Genomic DNA, 18,941 nt, shown 5'->3' with positions numbered 1-18,941 from the left:
AAATGGTCTTGGGAAGATTGACTTTGCCAAGAACTAATACTTCATATGTTATATGTTAGATTTTACCAAAGTGTTTAATTTCTAAATGGTGTGGTTTATTTTATAGGGATCTAGGAGTTTTTGTGCTTGCGCTATCTTGGATAATTACCCTATACACGCTCTAGCATATGGCTAAAATGGATGAGATGGTTCTAGGAAAATATTTTGATAGATATCATGAACTAGGACAACATGCATTTAGAGAAAAGCTTGGTTTATGGATAGTTGTTCCACATCAATTGATAGTAGAAGTGGGAGTAGATATTGTGTATATGGTTACTAGGGGGAGATCTTTGAAGAGGTTTCATGACCTTGTTTGTACAACTTGAAAGGAAATCATATTGTCATACTTAATTGCAATTTTTGGTTCAATACACTTTTTTCTAACACATCTGCCCAATTTCAATTCAGTGGCTAGAATTTCCTTGGTTGCAATAGTAATGTCTCTCAGGTAAATATTTGTGATTAATATTTTGAATGCTTAATAAAAATGCATAGAAAATTCTTTATTGATTCCATGACATTCTTGGGAAGCCTTAGTCTATTAGGGATAAGTTGTGAATGTGGACTAGAGTATAAAAAGATCATCCACTATAGATACAATGTTTAATGTGTTTAATTCTTTGGGAGACATGGCTTTTGCTTATGCTAGGCACAATGTGGTGCTAGAGATCCTAGCCACTATATAATCCAAACTAGAGAGACTATCAAAGGTTCCAATGTAGCAAGGAATAGTTATTTCTTACATCATCGTTGCTCTCTATTACTTCCTAGAGATTGTTGGAAAACCCATATTGTAGCACTAGTCTGTTACTGGGCTCATGGAACCTCTATTGAGGATAACATTCTAGAGATAGTTAGAGAACCCATATCGCAACAACAAACCTGATGTTGGTGATCCATGTGATTGGAAGTTATGAAGTATTATACATGATAGACAAATCTATTCTCTTAAATGTTGATTTAGTTTATATATATATAAAGAGTACAAATTTTTAATATAAAGAGAGTTATAGAGAAAGAAGGGTTGATGATTAGGAGAGATAAGAGTTCTACACAACCCTATTTTTGTCCATTTGCTAATCTAAAATATGGGATAATTTTGAAGATAATTATCCCTTATTCATAATACTCCAATATTACATTTGACCTAATCAATTCTAATATTCTACTCCATTCCATTCCTTATTTCTATTGACTTTTAGAAAAAAATTAAAAGTGAATTCTGAAGAAGTTGAAAGTCTGCAACTTGAATATTTAGTTTTAAATTTTAAATGCAACAAACCTCTTTAAATTTATCTATAATAATATTAGTAAAATTAGTTTCATGTAAATAATCACTTTCATATCAATTTGGCATCAATAACATGTTAATTTTTTATCATAGATCTATGCCATGCCAGTATTTGACATGATGGGAACAACATTGGTCACCAAACTAAACTTCAGTGTTTGATTGTTCACTCACTCTATGTTGGTAAGTGGAATTATGTTTTTTAGAAGGTTGAAATCTAGATACAGAGTATTAATTTACCATTTATGGTTTCTTTCTAACCATATATAAATATTGCCCTAATATTTTTAAAAAAATTGAATTTCAATTGCAACTTTTTTGGTTGGTATTTCAATTCCTTTCTTTGGTAGTCTACTTGGATTCTTTGGAGGGTTCACAGTTCTTCCAACAAGCTACTTTGTAAGTATTTTGTACTTCATCTTCATTCAACTCATTCATTTAAGTCAACCTCAATCTTCTTTTACTCATTCTTATTAAAATAACCAATTTTTTGATTGTATTCAATTAGTAATTTCTTTGTTAGATTCTACTCCATTGTAGGTTTCATGCATCATGTGGCTTGCAATATACAAGCCAAGAAAGTTTACCTTATCATGGATAGTGAATTGGGTATTGCGCTTTATATTTTCTTGCCATTTTTTAGATTTTTCTTGGAAAACTTTCATTTAATAACTAAATGAATAAAGAACTTAGTGCATAGGCAATGTTGCACCTTTGATAAGTTTTCATAAGCTTAGAAAAAAAACATGCAAATGAAGGGAAATTAATAAGGTTTCCAAACATACCTACTTCCCTTTTTGCAGGTATTTATAGTTTTGGAGGTTATACAAATGATAGATTCTTCTATAGGTGGCTTACGGATAATAATTAGGAAAGTATCAACATACAAGCTCTATTCATAAATAATATATAAAGAGCTATTGGTACTTTCCATTATATCATAGCAATCTTTATTGTTATTTAGAAATATTGGCCATGCTTTTCTTGTACTTTTACCTTCACCTTGCTTGTTATGTTTAAATTGGTTTATATCCTCTAAAGGTTGTCATATGTACTCTCCTAGTTGAGAGAGACAATAAAAATACAAGTAATCATTTGATCAATACAAAAATAATGCCTTTATAGAATGCCTTGATGTGTGTGTGATGTTAGGATGTTTTCTTGACAATCCCCACCTCATTAAATCTAAGTACATTTGTATTTCATCTTGAAGAATTAATATATATCTTGAATCTTTACTTGCTAGGTGATATAATAAAAATATTTGATCATTGATCAATTCAAAGGATTTTAAATCGTCATAAAATTGCACATTTAAATATAAATCATATGTAGGATGTAAATTTTAATGTTAAGTAATATTTAGCAAGAGCTGCAAGTTGTTAAAGTCTTGCCTTAGGCAAAGGTGCAAGAGAAAGTGTTTGATTTGGCTAGGTCTTAGGTATGATAGAGAATTGAATTTATAAAAGCAATGTTCATGTAACGTGCAAAGTGTAGGAAGATAAAGGAAGAGGGTAGTGATGTTATCCCCATCAATCAGTTATCATGATGATTATTTTCAATAAAGTTTAGATGGTTATATGATTGAATTATAAAAATGATGTTTTGTATGATAATTAAACATGTTCATCTACTAACATATATTCAAAAGAATTGGTTTTGTTATTATTGGTTAGACGTTTCTTATAAGTTTACGAATCAAATATCAATTCATATTGATTATGAATGTTTAATTCTATGAATGATAACCTATGTAAGTTATAATCTAAATAAATTATATAGATTGTAATTAAAAACTGTAATGACTCTTCTCTACTATTCAATTATAATTTAAAAAATTTATGGACAAGTAGTCAAATATTCTAGGTAGTTGTGTAGTTTATCTCCAATTTAATGTATAAAATTTGGAATGAATATTTGTGCAAAGGATCAAGAACCACACATATTTGCATTCATAATAATCTCAAATAGTTCAAAGGGTACATAAACTACCTAAAAACAAAAGAAAACTTGATAATGGGTACGTAAACTACCTAAAAAAAAGGGAACATGTGATAATGTCTTTGTTATATGATCTGATTGAAGTAACAACTAATTAGTTTTGAGTTGATTATGTCTCTACTATATATGATGTAATTGGCCTTGAAACATGCCCATTGAAGCTAGTGACCTCTACTACATTTTTCAACCCTTGCATTGCTCTTTGCAACTTTGGGAAAAATTGGTAGACTACTATGTGGATAGATGTGAATTTTAAATGAAATATAAAAGTGAAATATGTAAGAAAACATGTTCTCAAAGTCACACTTAGAGGCTTTTTTAAAGACAAAATGTTCAAGTTTAACAAAAAGATTCATTATTTGTTCATTAAAGAACATTGTGTTTATAATTTGTTTATAAATTTTGAAGATTGAGTCATGTAGATTTCTTTCAATAATAGAATCAAAGTATAATCAAAATTTTAATTACAAAACTAACTAATAAAAGTTAAATATTATATGAAAGAACTAAAATTAAAAGTTTTAAGTCCTCTAAAAAAATCTCATTTATGTTTTATTAAAAGTTAAGAAATTTTTTAACTACTAAAATTCAAATATTATTTTTAAAAAGGTCTATTCATCAAAAAAAAAAAATTTTAAAAAAACCTAAAATTCCAAAGTCTAAATCCCATAAAAAATTCTAATTTTAAATACTCAAATCAAAAGTTCCACAAGAAAAAATTTAAATTTAAATTTCAAAAGCAATACTCTCACAGAGCCCATGAAAAGACTATAATTACCAGCCACCCTTCACACTAAGGGGGAAATTAAATTTGGAAAAATAAGTTAACTTTGACTATTTAACACTTTTAGCCTACGAATTAAGCCTTAGTGCATGATGTTTAAGCCGTCGGCACAATTTTATTAGAAGTGCCCCATTCTATTATCTTTTTTATTTTTTTCAACAATATTACTATTTCTACTTTCAATGCACGAAGAAGACTCTAGATTGCCTATATCATCCTTGTTCTGATTCCCATGTAAAGAATGCCCAACATAGACCCAATTGAAATGTTTCTAGATTCACATGAGTGCCTTGTTCATAAACATTGTGACTACCTCTAATTTGATGTTTAGTACTAACAACTTGTGTGTTGCTAGAATAATTTGCTTGCATGGCATCCAAGTCACTAGATGTTTGGTTAAATTGTGCTCCACAGTGGTTAAATGTGCTTGGAGCATGATCTATCAATTTTGAGTGCAAATTGAGTAGGAATTCAATTTTTTGGATAGAGTGTTCTTAACTTCTTTTTTTGTCTTTTGATAGAGAAATATAGCTGAAGAGAGATGAGGAGATAATAGATAGTAAAAAGTGCTTGGATGTTGGTTAGACAAAGTTATGATGTTTTGATCCTTAACATTTTTCTTTAATGTTTTCCTCTTGTTTAGAAGATTGTGTTTATTAGGTGCCACTACTATGTATTAATCGCATTGTAATTAGCTCCATCATTAGATTCATTGGTATCTTTAGTTATGTTGGTGTCAAAATGATTGGATCATATACATTTGACATAGTGATGGAGCTGCAATGGAATTTCTCTTGGAATGTATTGCAATGTCATCATTATCCACTTGGATTTGGTCCATGAATAGTTTTGAGGCTTGAATTACTCATGAAGAGATCTCTTTTGCTCACTTGGACCGTGACTTGTAGCTAAATAATATCACATAGATACTTAATATTTTTGCCTTATCTATTTTTCTTGGTAGTTTTCCATCTTTGAGAGTGGGGAATAATGAATTTGTTGAATCTTGCAAAGTGTTAGTTGTTAGAATTGGTTGAATTCTTGAGTTTGTAGACTAACCACATTGGGTCTTGCTTAAACCATAATAGTAGGTAAAATATATGACACTTATTATGAATCTCCAAGTAAAAAATAGATCCTAGAATTGTATGTGCTAATATTTTAATGATTTGAGTTAGAGATTGGTGACATCAACCATCATTTCCTAATTGTAGATTAGAGCATCTTGGTTTATGTACGTGACATAGGAATCTAATTGGAGGACGAAAGATTATTTTAATTCCTCTATCTTCCTAGATGTATACATAATCCACTCCATAGAAAGAAAACCACCCAAAAAAATAAACAAATTAATTGAGTTATTCTTTATGTTAATGAAATAGAATCATATACATGTCTCCATGTGAGATGATTCTCAGAATAGCTCATGGTTGTTTCATTGCAAGGAGTAATATGGAAAAACTCGTGACATGTGTATAGAGTGCAAATAAAATATAGCAAAGTTTGCAAAGCATGTATGTGGCTCTTTGATAAATGCTTCAAAAATGTGGAGAAATGAACAATGCATTAACTTGTTTCATAGGTCATGCCTCAAGAAATTGTCATTGCATGTAGTGCAATGATGAAAAAATAGGCATAAAAAGATTTTCTAGAATGGTTGTAGAAATTTTCAAGAAATCAATAGGTATATAGTTCAAATGATATATAATTTTTTTCACATTTGTAGAAACAAGTGCACAATAGTAATCACAAATATAAGATGTACAAGCATACACAACATGTGAATGACTGTATGATGTTATAAAATATAGAGTATAACACTAAAATAATTAAATAATTAATATTTAATTAAAATACACTTTAGAAGATGACTAAATTTGGTTACAAATTTATGTGATCATATTTAGGTGTCTACACATGCTTTTAAATATATTTTCTTAGTTGAGTTTTTTGATGATTTAGATGCTATCAATTTGTTTTGGAAGTGTGTACTTTTATATTTTTGAATAATATTTGAAGTTGTGAAAAGTTTGGCATTATTTTGAATAAACTTGATTTGTGTATTTTAGAAAAATTTGTGTTTCACTTTAATATTTATTATTTGATTTAAAATATGACATAAAAGATTCAAAACTGATATAAAAATCAGTAAGGGAAAATTACAAACCCCCTCCCCACAAACACCTAAACTATTCTAGTTGAATACTCATTAACCATATTTTATGTTGACATGGCTAAGAATAACTCATTTGAACATATTCTAATTGAATGTTTCTCCGCTCCTCTTATTTTTATTTTTTAACACTGAACTACTTATTTATGGTTTGAGAGGACCACTATGGAGACAATGTTTTATCGTATTTTCCTTGATTGTTAGGTTTCACATGATGAATAGCATCACGGATGCTTGGAAAATCGACATTCTTCACTCAATATTCAAGTTCATTAAACAATTAAATTCACTGCCAATAAAAAGTCTAATATTAAACAGAAGGAAAAAAAGTTTCAAGGAAAAAACATAAAATGGAAAGTAAACTCACTCTTATGAAAGGGGATTAATTTTCCTTCTTACTTTTTTATTAATCATTAAAGTACACAACCAAATTAAAGTCATACGAATAGGTTGTCATTGGCTATGAGAGCACATTCATCAGCTACTACAATATAGGTAACACTAATCGCCAAATAAACCTGAGCCTCGCAATGCATTGTTGAATGGTTAATTAGTCTCTGCCTTTTAAAGGCAAGGAACTAATGTTTTCTTTTGCCCTCCTTTTATTTAATTTTCCTTAGCATGGCTGCAGCTTTTTGTAAAGTTTTTGGACTATGATTAAAAAAGTCTAATTTTTAAGTAGAAATTTCGAATTTGTGATTGGCAAATGGTATTTTACTTGGTGTTTTTGTAGTTTTCGAAAAAATAATATCCAAGATGAATAAATAGGCTTTTCCACTTTAATGTGCATTTAGAATCTACATTGTCACCACGTTATCCCCCACTTGCCATCATCTGTAGAACACACACTTTCCAATAAAATTGAGTAATATATTAAATCATGAAACCAACTATCTTTATGCTGCAATAAAATTTTATGTGATGGGAAAGGTTATTCCCGTGTGGTTAAATCAATATTTTTAAAAATTATCAGAACAAGGATGAAATTAGTGATGTCATTAGATTGCAACTCTACTAATCTAAGCTCCTAAGAAATTTGATAATTCAATTGACACGTATCAATTATTGAGCTTTTGTTCACCCAACACATTAAGTCCAAAATTTTCAAGCCGACAATATTATATGTTTCTATATTAATTAGCATCAGACCATAGAAATCTATGAATCTCAAAGATTGTTCATTTTAGATTTTAAACTATAAAATATAAATCTTTCAAGTGGTTAAGATTTTGTTTTAATTATATATTTTTTAATATTACAATTAATTATATAAAATATGAATGATATTTATGAGTTCAAAACAAAAAATTAAAAATCATTTCAATTAATTTATTGTAATAAATGTTTTAGAATTTATTTTGGATGTTATATTTTACAAAACTTAAGAAGGTTCATTTGAGAAATATATTATTTTCATTTTATATAACTAATTATAATATTTAAAATATAATCTTAATATCTTAGAATATAGAAAACTATAAATTAACTTAATCATACAATGAAAAATATTTAACTTTTATAATCAAACTCAATAACAATACAATTATTAATGAGTTAAAATATAATAGTAACTTTAAATTAAAAGTATATATCCTAGAAAATATTAAAACTTATTATGGACTTTGTATTTGAGCAAGCTACTTATTACATGTTCTACCAAATAGGAGCACCACCTTTGTTGCAAGCTTTTGTTTCCCATATGCATAGATCTAGACCACATGTATACCATGGTGAATGCCTTAAAAGGACTACTATACCTAAAATATCAACATACATTATTGTATTGTAGATTTTATATTCTCTTTTATATTTCTAATTTTTTTTCAATAACTTTAATTTTAATTCAACTTAAATGAACCTAAATTACATGTCTTATATTTTAAAGCAATGAAAATACACTAAAAAATAATAAAATATCATTTGAGTTTTTTTCTCCTACTAACCTTTTTTTTGACAATCTAAGTCTCACACTAATGAGGACACTCTATATAAATCTTTACCGAAGAGGTATAGTGCACCTAAACATACACAAAGGCAAGGACTACAGCTCGCAAAGAGCTCTTGTTTATAAAAATCTTTGAAAAGTCTATGTTTAAAAGTTTAAAACATCAATGTTTCAATTTTTTTTATAAAGTTATCTATACTAAACAAAAGGTACTATATAAATTTATTATGTTAGTAATTTTTTCTATACAATATAATAAATTAGAGTTTTTTACATTTATATTTATTTTTTAAATTAATAATTGATTTTAAAACTATAATAGAATGTTTATAGTTTAAATAATTATTATTATCATTTTAATATAAAACATATTATCATGTGCTACAACTTATTATTCTAATTTTTTTGTTGTTTGATTATTACAATAGCATTTATTTTATTTCTAATATTTTTTTTGTTATTCTTATTATTATATTTAAGTTTTACAAAACTAAGATATTGATGTTTTACTTCTAAATACTTTCTTGATTACTTTCTTTGAAAACATTCCTTTTTTCATTAGTACACATTATAGTTCATTAAATATATCATTTGTTTATGACTTAGGTATTTGAAGTTGTGGGAAAACTCAAAACTTTCTTTCTATACTTTAGGAATCCTTTACCTAATGTTAGAATTGATATTATCTTATGAATATTAAGATATGATCTTGCCGCAGGTAAGGGATGAATAACTAGGGCCAAAGGCTCACCCAACAATCCAAACCACCCTACAAGAGTTAACAGAATGGAAGCAAACACAAAGAACAACAACCAAAAGAGGAATAAGGCTGAAATACTTTTAGTGGTCCATCAAACTATCTTCATACATGCCCAGCTATAAGGCCTTATGAGTTACAACCAAATACAAATACATTTACATTTAAAGATCCAACAACAAATCCACACTTTCTAGTTTTGCTCTGTAATCCTCAACCAAAAATTGCCTTAACTCTAAGCCTAAACAATCTATATATTCTTGCCAATACAACTTACAAATCATTCTAGAAAAATACATAAGAGGAAGGCTAACCCAACAACAATCTGGACAGATCCCAAGAAAGGATCTTTAAATAAATATTATGATCAAAATTAATCCCACAAGTTAGCTCATAGGAACCATGTCCAAATGTTGACGCTCAACATAAATAGGAAAACTTAGCACATGAAGGTTCACTTGGCATACACTGGGTAACTCAGCACATGAAGAGTCTCTTGGCATACATTGGGTAACTTGGCACATGAAGAGTCACTCGACATACACTGGGTAACTTGGTAGCAACTAGAACTTGGTAATAACTGGAACTCGACACTAACTGGCACTCGACAGTAACTGGAACTCGGCTGCAACTGGCACTTGGCAGTAACTGAAACTCAACAACAATTAGTAGAATGAAAAAAAGTGCAAGATTACAAGGAAACCCAGGATGCTCTTGCATCAAACAATAAGGGTTGGAAGAAATGATTCTCCTAAATCATTGAGATGTCACAACATCAGCTGAATCCAACTCAAATTGAGAAATCTATGAAGCATCTTCAATAGGTATGTTCTTCTACTGCACCAAATATCCATAGTAATCTTTTTCTCTTGTGCTCTTGCCAACTCCCTAATCCAATATCTATTCAACTTCTTCAATCTACTTCTTAGGATAATCATCTAATACAAAAACTTCATCATCTGACTCATTATATTTATATAAATCAGGAACATTGAATATAGGAGATATATCCAGGTCATCAGGTAACTCAACTTCATAAGCATTACCACTGTCAAAATTCTTCAAGATCTTACAAGGTCCAAATTTTTTCATCTTCAACTTACTATATGTTCCAATAGGAAATATTCCTTTCTTTAAATGAACCATCACCTCATCACCAACTTCAAAATTATGATATCTTCTAGACTTATCAGCATTCTCCTTATACTTCTAATTACTTTGTTCCAACCTTGACTTCACTTCCTTATGCAAAGACTCTATGAAATTAAAAAATTCTTCTCTTGGAGCGCTTCACTTTTCTTCACCCGCAACATCTTTCAAATCTAATATGCCTCTAGGATGCATTCTAGTAACAATCTCAAAAGGAGTTTTCCCTCTACTCCTATTCACAAAATTTTTATATGCAAACTCAGCTTGTTGCAACACTACTTCCCAATTGCTTGGCTCATCTCCAACTAAACATCTTAAAAATTACTCAATCTTCTATTCACAACCTCTGTCTATCCATCTATTTGTGGATGCAATGTAGAATTAAACTTCAACTCAGTACCCATCTTCTTTCACAAAGTCTTCCAAAAATAACCAACAAACTTACTACCCCTATCAGAAATAATGCTTTTTGGTAATCCATGCAGTCTCACAATCTCTTTAAAGAAAATTTCAACAACATGCTCAACATCTAATGTCTTTTTACATGGTATGAAATTAGCCATCTTAGAAAACCTATCCAAAACAACAAATATGGAATCATACCCCTTCACTGTCTTAGGCAATCTAAGAAAAAAATCCATACTAATGTCACTCCAAGGTTTCTCAAGAATAGTAATAGGTGTATACAAACTAGTATTTTGACTCACTCCCTTTACAACTTGACAAACTCCACAACTCTTTATAAATTTTTGAACATCCTTATACATTTGTGGCTAATAATTCTTCTTTTTCAGCAAACTCCATGTCTTATCAATTCCAAAATGTCCATCTAATCCAAGCTTTGTTTTTCCTTAATCAGATTCAACCTCATATAACTTCTAAGAATACACAACTGAATGCCTTTGAAAAACACACCTTCTTGAATGAAATACCCATCATACTTACTTATGTGATCTGTTAGATTTGATGCTCTGCACTTTCTCCACGTTTTAGAAAAATCAGGATTAGCATCATACAACTCTTTTATTTCATCAAAACCAAGAACTTCAACCTTCATTTCAATCAACAAAGAACATCTTCTACTCAATGCATCAGCAACTCTATTAGTAACTCCACTCTTATTCTTAATAACAAATGTGAAACTCTGCAAGTACTCAACCCACTTCATATGTATCTGATTCAATTTATGTTGACTTTCCAAGTATTGTAAAGATTATGATTAGTATACAACACAAAATCCTTAGGAATCAAATAATATCTCCACTTCTTCAAAGCTTGAACAATAGCATAAAATTCTTGATCATACACAGAATAGTTCCTTTTGGCATCATTCAACTTTTTACTAAAGAAAGCAACGGGTTTACCTTCTTGACTTAATACAGCTCCTATTGCATTACCACTTGCATCACATTCAACTTGAAATACTTTATTGAAATTAGGCAAAGATAGTATAGGTAATTCAAAAACCTTTTGTTTCAAGGTCTCGAAACTCTTATTAGCCCCATGTGTCCACTTGAATTCCTTTTTATATCCTCTCATTGTTTCAGTCATGGCATTACAAACAATACTGAAATTCTTTATAAACTTTCTATAAAAACTAGCCAAACCATGAAATGATCTTACCTCACCCACATTCTTAGGTGTAAGCTATTCAAAAATTGCTTTAATCTTCTTACGATCCATCTTTAATCCATCAGTTCAAATCACAAATCCCAAAAACACAATCTCCTCTTGCATCAAAGAACACTTTCAAATTAATTAGCAACTTTTCCTCTTTCAACCTCTGCAATACTTGTCTAATATGCTCAAGATGTTCTTCCTTAGTCTTACTGAATATTAGAATATCATTTAAATAAAAAATCACAAACTTACCCAAAAATCTTTTCAAAACTTCAATCATCAACCTCGTGAAAGTACTAGGTGCATTAGTCAAACCATCTTTTGTTTTGAAAGCAATCTTCCATTCATCACCTTCTCTAATTTTGATATGATGATAGCCACTCTTCAAATCAATCTTGGTAAAATACTTTGCTCCACTCAAAAAATCCATTATGTCATCCATCCTTGGAATAGGAAACCTATATTTCACTGTGATTTTGTTAATAGCTCTAGAATCAGTACACATTGTCCATTCTTCATTCTTATTAGCTGCTAATACAATAGGTACAACACATGGACTCAAACTTTCTCTAATCAAACCTTTTTGCAACAACTCATGCACTTGTCTATTAAGTTCTTCATTCTTTGTAAGTCTCAATCTATATGGTGCTTTGTTTGGAAAACTAGCTCCAGGAATCGGATCCATACAATGACTTGTGCTTCTTACTAGAGGTAAACCATCAGGAATATCATCAGCAACAATATCTTTATATTCATTCAGTAATTCTATAATTTTTTCTGTCATACCAACTTTTGTTTCTTGTTCATTACTACCAACACTTAGTCCTATAGGGACTATAAGAAAACAAACTTGATTCTTCTTTACTTCTTTTTCAAATTGCTTTCCATTAACCATGCAAACTTTTATTGCAGTACAATTGACCTCATCTGGAATTTCAATCAAAGGTAGCAATATTTGTTTCTTCCCATTTATCCAAAGAGTATATTGATTCAATCTTCCATAATATACGACATATCTATCATATTACCAAGGTCTACCCAACAAAATATGACAACAATCCATGGGCATAATATCACACAAAACTTCATCAAAGTAATGTCCAATTTTGAACTTCACAAGGAATTGCTCACTTACCAATATCCTATACTCATCTTTGATCCGTGAAAAATGATAAGGTTTGGGATGTCTTAGCCTCTGTAACTACAACTTTGTAATTGGATCTTCTAATGCCAAATTTGTAGTACTTTTCCACTATCAATGATCACCTTGCAACATTTTTCAGCCATCTTACATCTTGTTTTGAAAATACTTCTCCTTAAAACAAGTTCCTCATCACTTCCCTTATTACATAAGGTTCTTCTCACCATCAAATTTTCTCTAGCCTTAATTCCACTTGTTGAACCCTCATCATCTCTTTCAATCATAGCATTTCTATTACCTTGCCCACTTTCAAATGATCTACATTCAAAAGATCTATGTCCCTCTTTACTACATATGAAACAATTACCATAAAAACCACCTCTAGAATAAGAATTACCTCTTCCTTGATAAGAATTAGTACCTCCTCAATAAGAATTATCACTTTTCCATTCAGTCTTGCCTTTGTCATCATTCTTCCACTTAGATTTTTCTTTATCCTACAAAAAACTTTTAGATTTGCCACCTTCACCATAAGATCTACCTCTGCCTCTTTGGAATATATCACCTCTACCTCTTTGTCTTTATTCATACTTTTTTGTCAAGATCTCCTTAGCTTTCAAGGCATATTGATATGCTTCTTCAAAAATTTCCAACTTTATAAAACTTATTTCATCTTGAATTCTAGATCTCAATCCATTTATGTACCTTGCAATTTTCTCAACATCATCATCCACATGTCCTGATCTGATGTCCAATCTCTAGAACTCCTTGGTATACTCTTTCATAGTCATGTCCTTTTGTTTCAAATTTTGCATCTTTCTCAACAAGGTAACTTGGTAATCAGCAGGAAGGAATTTTTTCTTTACCTTGTTCACTATCTTTGGCCAAGTTCTAATCTTCTCCTTTCCTCTCCTTTGTCTATTAGTTTGCAAATGTTCCCACCATAGTGATGCATGACCTTTCAACCTAGTAATTACAATCTTAACCTTTCTATTATCAGGAGTATTTTCATACTCAAAGAACTTCTCCATATCTAAGATCCAATCCAACACAACATTGGTATCCAATTTTCCATCATAAGGAACAACTTCTACAACAGGCTTTGAATTTTCCCTACACAACACTCACAACAATCTTTCCTCATCTTGATCTTCTTTAGGTTCTGGATTATGGTTTCGTGCTACTACTTCATCATCACTTACATCATCAAGATGTGCTCCTCTCCTTTGGACTATCTCCACAATATCTAACCTGGCTACAATTTGTCTCAACTGATCCAATATGGCATTATTGGCATTTTCTCTACCACAAACCATCTTTACAAATTAGGTTCCTGCAAGACCATAACCCTCTACAAGTTATAGGTGAAATTCGTAGATCTACCACCCTACAACCTAATCCAATCAGGGTTCTACATGATCCAATCTCCACAAGGATGAACCTCAAGCTTTGATACCACCTGACATAGGTAAGGGATGAATAACTAGGGCCAAAGGCTCACCCAGCTATCCAAACCACCCTACAAGAGTTAACACAATGGAAGAAAACACAAAGAACAACAACTAAAGGAGGAAGAAGAGTGAAATACTTTTATTGATCCATCAAAATATCTTCATACATGCCTAGTTGTAAGGCCTTCTAGGTCATAGCCAAATACAAATACATTTACATTCAAAGATCCAACAACAAATTCACACTTTCTAGTTATGCTCTACAATCCTCTACTAAAAATTTTCTTAACTCTAAGCCTAAACACTCTATATATACTTGCCAAAATGGCTTGCAAATCATCCTAGAACATTACATAAGAGGAAGGCCAACCCAACAATGGTCTGGACACATCCCAAGAAAAGATCTTTACATAAATATCATGATCAAAATAAATCCTGCAAGTCAACTCACAAAAATCATGTCCAAATACTGACACTTGACATAAATAGGAAAACTTGGTATGCAACACATGAAGGTTCACTTGACATACATTGGGTAACTTGGGACATGAAGAGTCACTTAGCCTACACTGGGTAACTCGACACTTGAAGAGTCACTCGACATACACTAGATAACTCGGTTGCAATTGGAACTCGGTAGCAACTATCACTCGACAACAAATGGAACTTGGCAGCAACTGGAACTCGACAACAACTGGACATTAGGACTTAGTAATAATTGGAACTCAGTAGCAACTGACACTCAGCAGTAACTAGAACTTGGCAACAACTAGCAGAATGAACAAAAGTGTATGATTACAAGGAAACCTAGGATGCTCATGCATCAAATCCATAATATAGGTAATACTTTTCAAATAGTTTTTATATAAAATAATTTACTATCAAATATATAGTCTTTATAATATACGAGTTCACCAAAAAATGTTAATATATGTGTTCACCAAAAATATTTCTTATGTTAGACAATTAGTTCAAATTTTAGTAATGTTAAAAAAAATATTAAAAAAATGTTGCAAGAGGAAGATATATATATATATATATATATATATATATATATATAGAGAGAGAGAGAGAGAGAGATATGATAAATGTCAATGCTTTTAATGTGGTCTATGATAAATATCAAATCACAACATTTGGTTTAGTATTTTGGAGTATTTCACTATTTCTCATAGCTTCTATAGAAGCCCAATGTCCAGAGGGTTACCAACTCATGATAGAGGAGTTATTAAAAGCTATGCAAACAGGGTAGCCAAACAATGAAAACACAAAAGAAAAATGAAAAATGAAACGTCAACAACATGAACAGCCTAACAATTGCAAAACAATTGAAATAGAATTGAGCCCGACCTATGGAAAATTATTTTTTATTAATTTTGTGTTACAAAATTTTTGTTTTGTATTTTTTTGGTGTGTGTTACTTACAAAAACATGTGTGAATTTTAATAGAGCTTTGTCCTTAACTAATGCATACAATATATCATAATTATAGCTTTGAAGAAATGGAACCTATGACAACTAAATGCCTCCCAAGAAGTCTACCTTCTATACAACAAATTTAGGAAAATAGAAAAAGAAACAGAGAGTATTATGCCCATAACAAAGATGTAATAGCTTCCTGCAGACACACTAAAATATTATAGAGAGTTTCACCCACCTTTGCAAAAATACAATCATAGAGTATTGTAGAACCAACGACTAAGAAAGACCTTCAACAGTTGGAGTCCCATCAATTACCACCTTCTCTACTACAAATACATGAAAGTAGAAAAATAAATAGAGAATATTATGCATGTAACAAAGATTTGATTGTTGCTCACAGACAAGCTAAAATATTATAGAGAGTTTCAACCACCTCTAAACAAATATGGGCAGGCACTACTATCAAAAAAGCCACAGGGAAAGTCCTTGGATTCAAGAGACAACAAGCTCCACTACAAGAATAATGTATATATCTCCCAAAAAATATACTTCATGAACTCCAATGACAATAGAGTAGAAAGAGAAATCAAGAATACTATGACCAACATAAAGATGAAATAGCTACTTAGAGACGTGCTAATAGACTAGAAAAAACCCTAAATCTCTCATAGCAAATAGAAGCACAGAGTGTTGGGTACAAAAGCACAAAAAAAATAGTTCCATCATTACAAGAGAAACCTCTTAAAGCTTGACAAGATCCATTGCAAGAAGAAAGGAATAAACAAGCAAGGATTATGCAAAGAAATGATTATACAATGACACTCAAAAAAATTTTCCCAAGGATTGATGCATTGTCCAACTTAAAAAGTTGTACTATATGCAAAGAACGTTACCCAGGGATATACTTGCAATTATCAAACATGAATCCCACATGCAAGAGATGTTGCCATGAGAAAGGAACACACTGGTTCTCATCCTTAAACAACATTAATCTAGAAGAATAACCTACTATACTCAAGAGATTGACCTAGGTTGAAGAGATGTTGATTGCTAGAGTCAACCCAATATTACAAGTGACTAAGAATTTTGGAGGCTAATATAAATATCATGCTCATATGATAAGCTTCGCACAAGATATAAATAATATTGCAAACATTCTTTCGCATAGAATATAGGATCTAGATATACCCATTGTTCAAAGATTACATACAACAGGCCAATGCTACGATTGTTATGTAAAGAGAAGTTATATTATAGATGTATTGCAATAAAAGATTAAATATGACCCACACTACAAGGATGTCACCATTAACATTGAACATCTAGCCAACATCCTTGAAATAAGAACATATATCTCAAGTATGCTCAAAACCATTGAAACATTTGAAGACATAACAATGCTAGATAATGAAATGGATATCGATGAAGAGATGAATGGAAATAGTACAACATACACAACATAATTTATATCTTGGCATTCAAAGACAAAACGTGAGCTAAAAATCATTAAGAAAAAGTTACAACTTAAAGATAATACAGATAATGTAATCAATTGGCTAGTGATAGGTTCATCTCCAATAAATGAATACAACATTGAGGGCTTGTTTGATATGGCATTTCCCTCACTTTTCCCATATGGATCTGCACTGTACATGCAACCCCATATAAAGGAAGGTTATGCTCATGAATTTGCACAACACTTGATAAGGTTCTATGATAACATATTTGGGAGGCATCCCAACTTTTAATATTTCATCCTCAATTTCATGGCTAGGCATCGCAACCAGGTAGTTGTAGTGATATTCATTAAAAGAAATGCAGAAGAAAATATGCCTACTACTATAGAAAATCTCTATGCACACCTGATGAATTTTCCAAACAACCAACTTGCACAAGAACTGGTACACTATGGTTCTTCCATGTGAAGAACATGAGCATACTGGAACAAGCTCCAAATGGAGTTGATAAACTTGATCAACCATATAGGATCACCTACACTTTTATTCACACTAAGCACAACATACACAAAATGGCTAGATTTACATTGATTGTTCATAAATAACACTTTCGTAAGGATTTTATCAAATAGACAGTGCATGGATGACATAATCAACAACCCTCACATAGTGACATTATACATGCATCATCATTTAACAATATTCCATGAGGAAGTCATAGAAAAAATCTTGGGTACATAAATCTATTGGTATAGATTTGAGTGGAAAAGTAGAGGAAGTGCACATGTATATGGAGTTATCTACATTAAAAATGTGCCATATATGGATAAACTCAATTGGAACAATGTTGTAGAGCTTGAAAAAGCATGACTCTTTTTTTACAAGTATGTTACCACTTGGAACCCTTCTAAGGCTTCACAAAAAAATAATACTCTTCCACAACTCCTTGGATGATCCATGCTTGGTCAACACACATGAGATATTATCTAAAGAGCCTTCTTGTTACTATGAAGAATTGATTAATCATGTTCAAAGACACACATAATGCAGACAAGGTGCATGCTTAAGAAAAAAGGGTACAAAACTAGATTGTCACTACAAAGCTCCATAGAAAGAACAAAGTATATCTACTTTATCATGTGATGAGGATGGAAAAAAATGAACCTACAAGAAATGATGATAGACTTAACATTCACAATTGAGAAATCTCAATATGTTGGAGAGTAAACATTAACTGCCAACCAGTTATCTCACGATATCTTATTCTCAAATGCATTGCTAAACATGCATCTAAGGTAGAAAAAGCATATGAGACATACAGTGACATGTTAAAAAGAATATCCTTAGCCCAAAAACTTGACAACCCAACTCTTATAGCATATAGGAAATTTATTATAGAAGTTGTAGCTAAACATGACATAGGCACACAAGAAACATGTCACATGCTTCAAAAATTGCCTCTTGTTGTGTGCAGTTGTCCTTTCACATACTTAAATGTTGGCCCAAAAATGTTCCAATGGATAATACTAGAGATGCTAGATAGAAACCAAACACAATCTACATACTTGAAAACATACAATTAGTGACCTCCAAAGCTTGAGATGCTAAAGCTTTTTGAACCTGTGTGATCGTGAGGGTGAACCCACAATAGTGGGTTATACTTTTTTGCCTAAACTAACATTGAACTTTGAATTTTTGAGAAAACTTT

General features: G+C 31.0%; 1 pseudogene; it reads left to right on the top strand.

The window, feature by feature from the left end:
* LOC149556672 (lysine histidine transporter 1-like) overlaps positions 1–2,235 on the top strand; it is a 148,145-nt pseudogene extending 145,910 nt beyond the window's left edge.
* Positions 2,236–18,941: the final 16,706 nt, after the last annotated feature.

Source organism: Cupressus sempervirens, chromosome 5 (assembly GCF_028749045.1).
Source record: "Cupressus sempervirens isolate cs-2001-9-10 chromosome 5, ASM2874904v1, whole genome shotgun sequence".
NCBI classification, from domain to species: Eukaryota; Viridiplantae; Streptophyta; class Pinopsida; order Cupressales; family Cupressaceae; genus Cupressus; species Cupressus sempervirens.
This window is presented reverse-complemented; position numbering and strand designations above follow the sequence as displayed.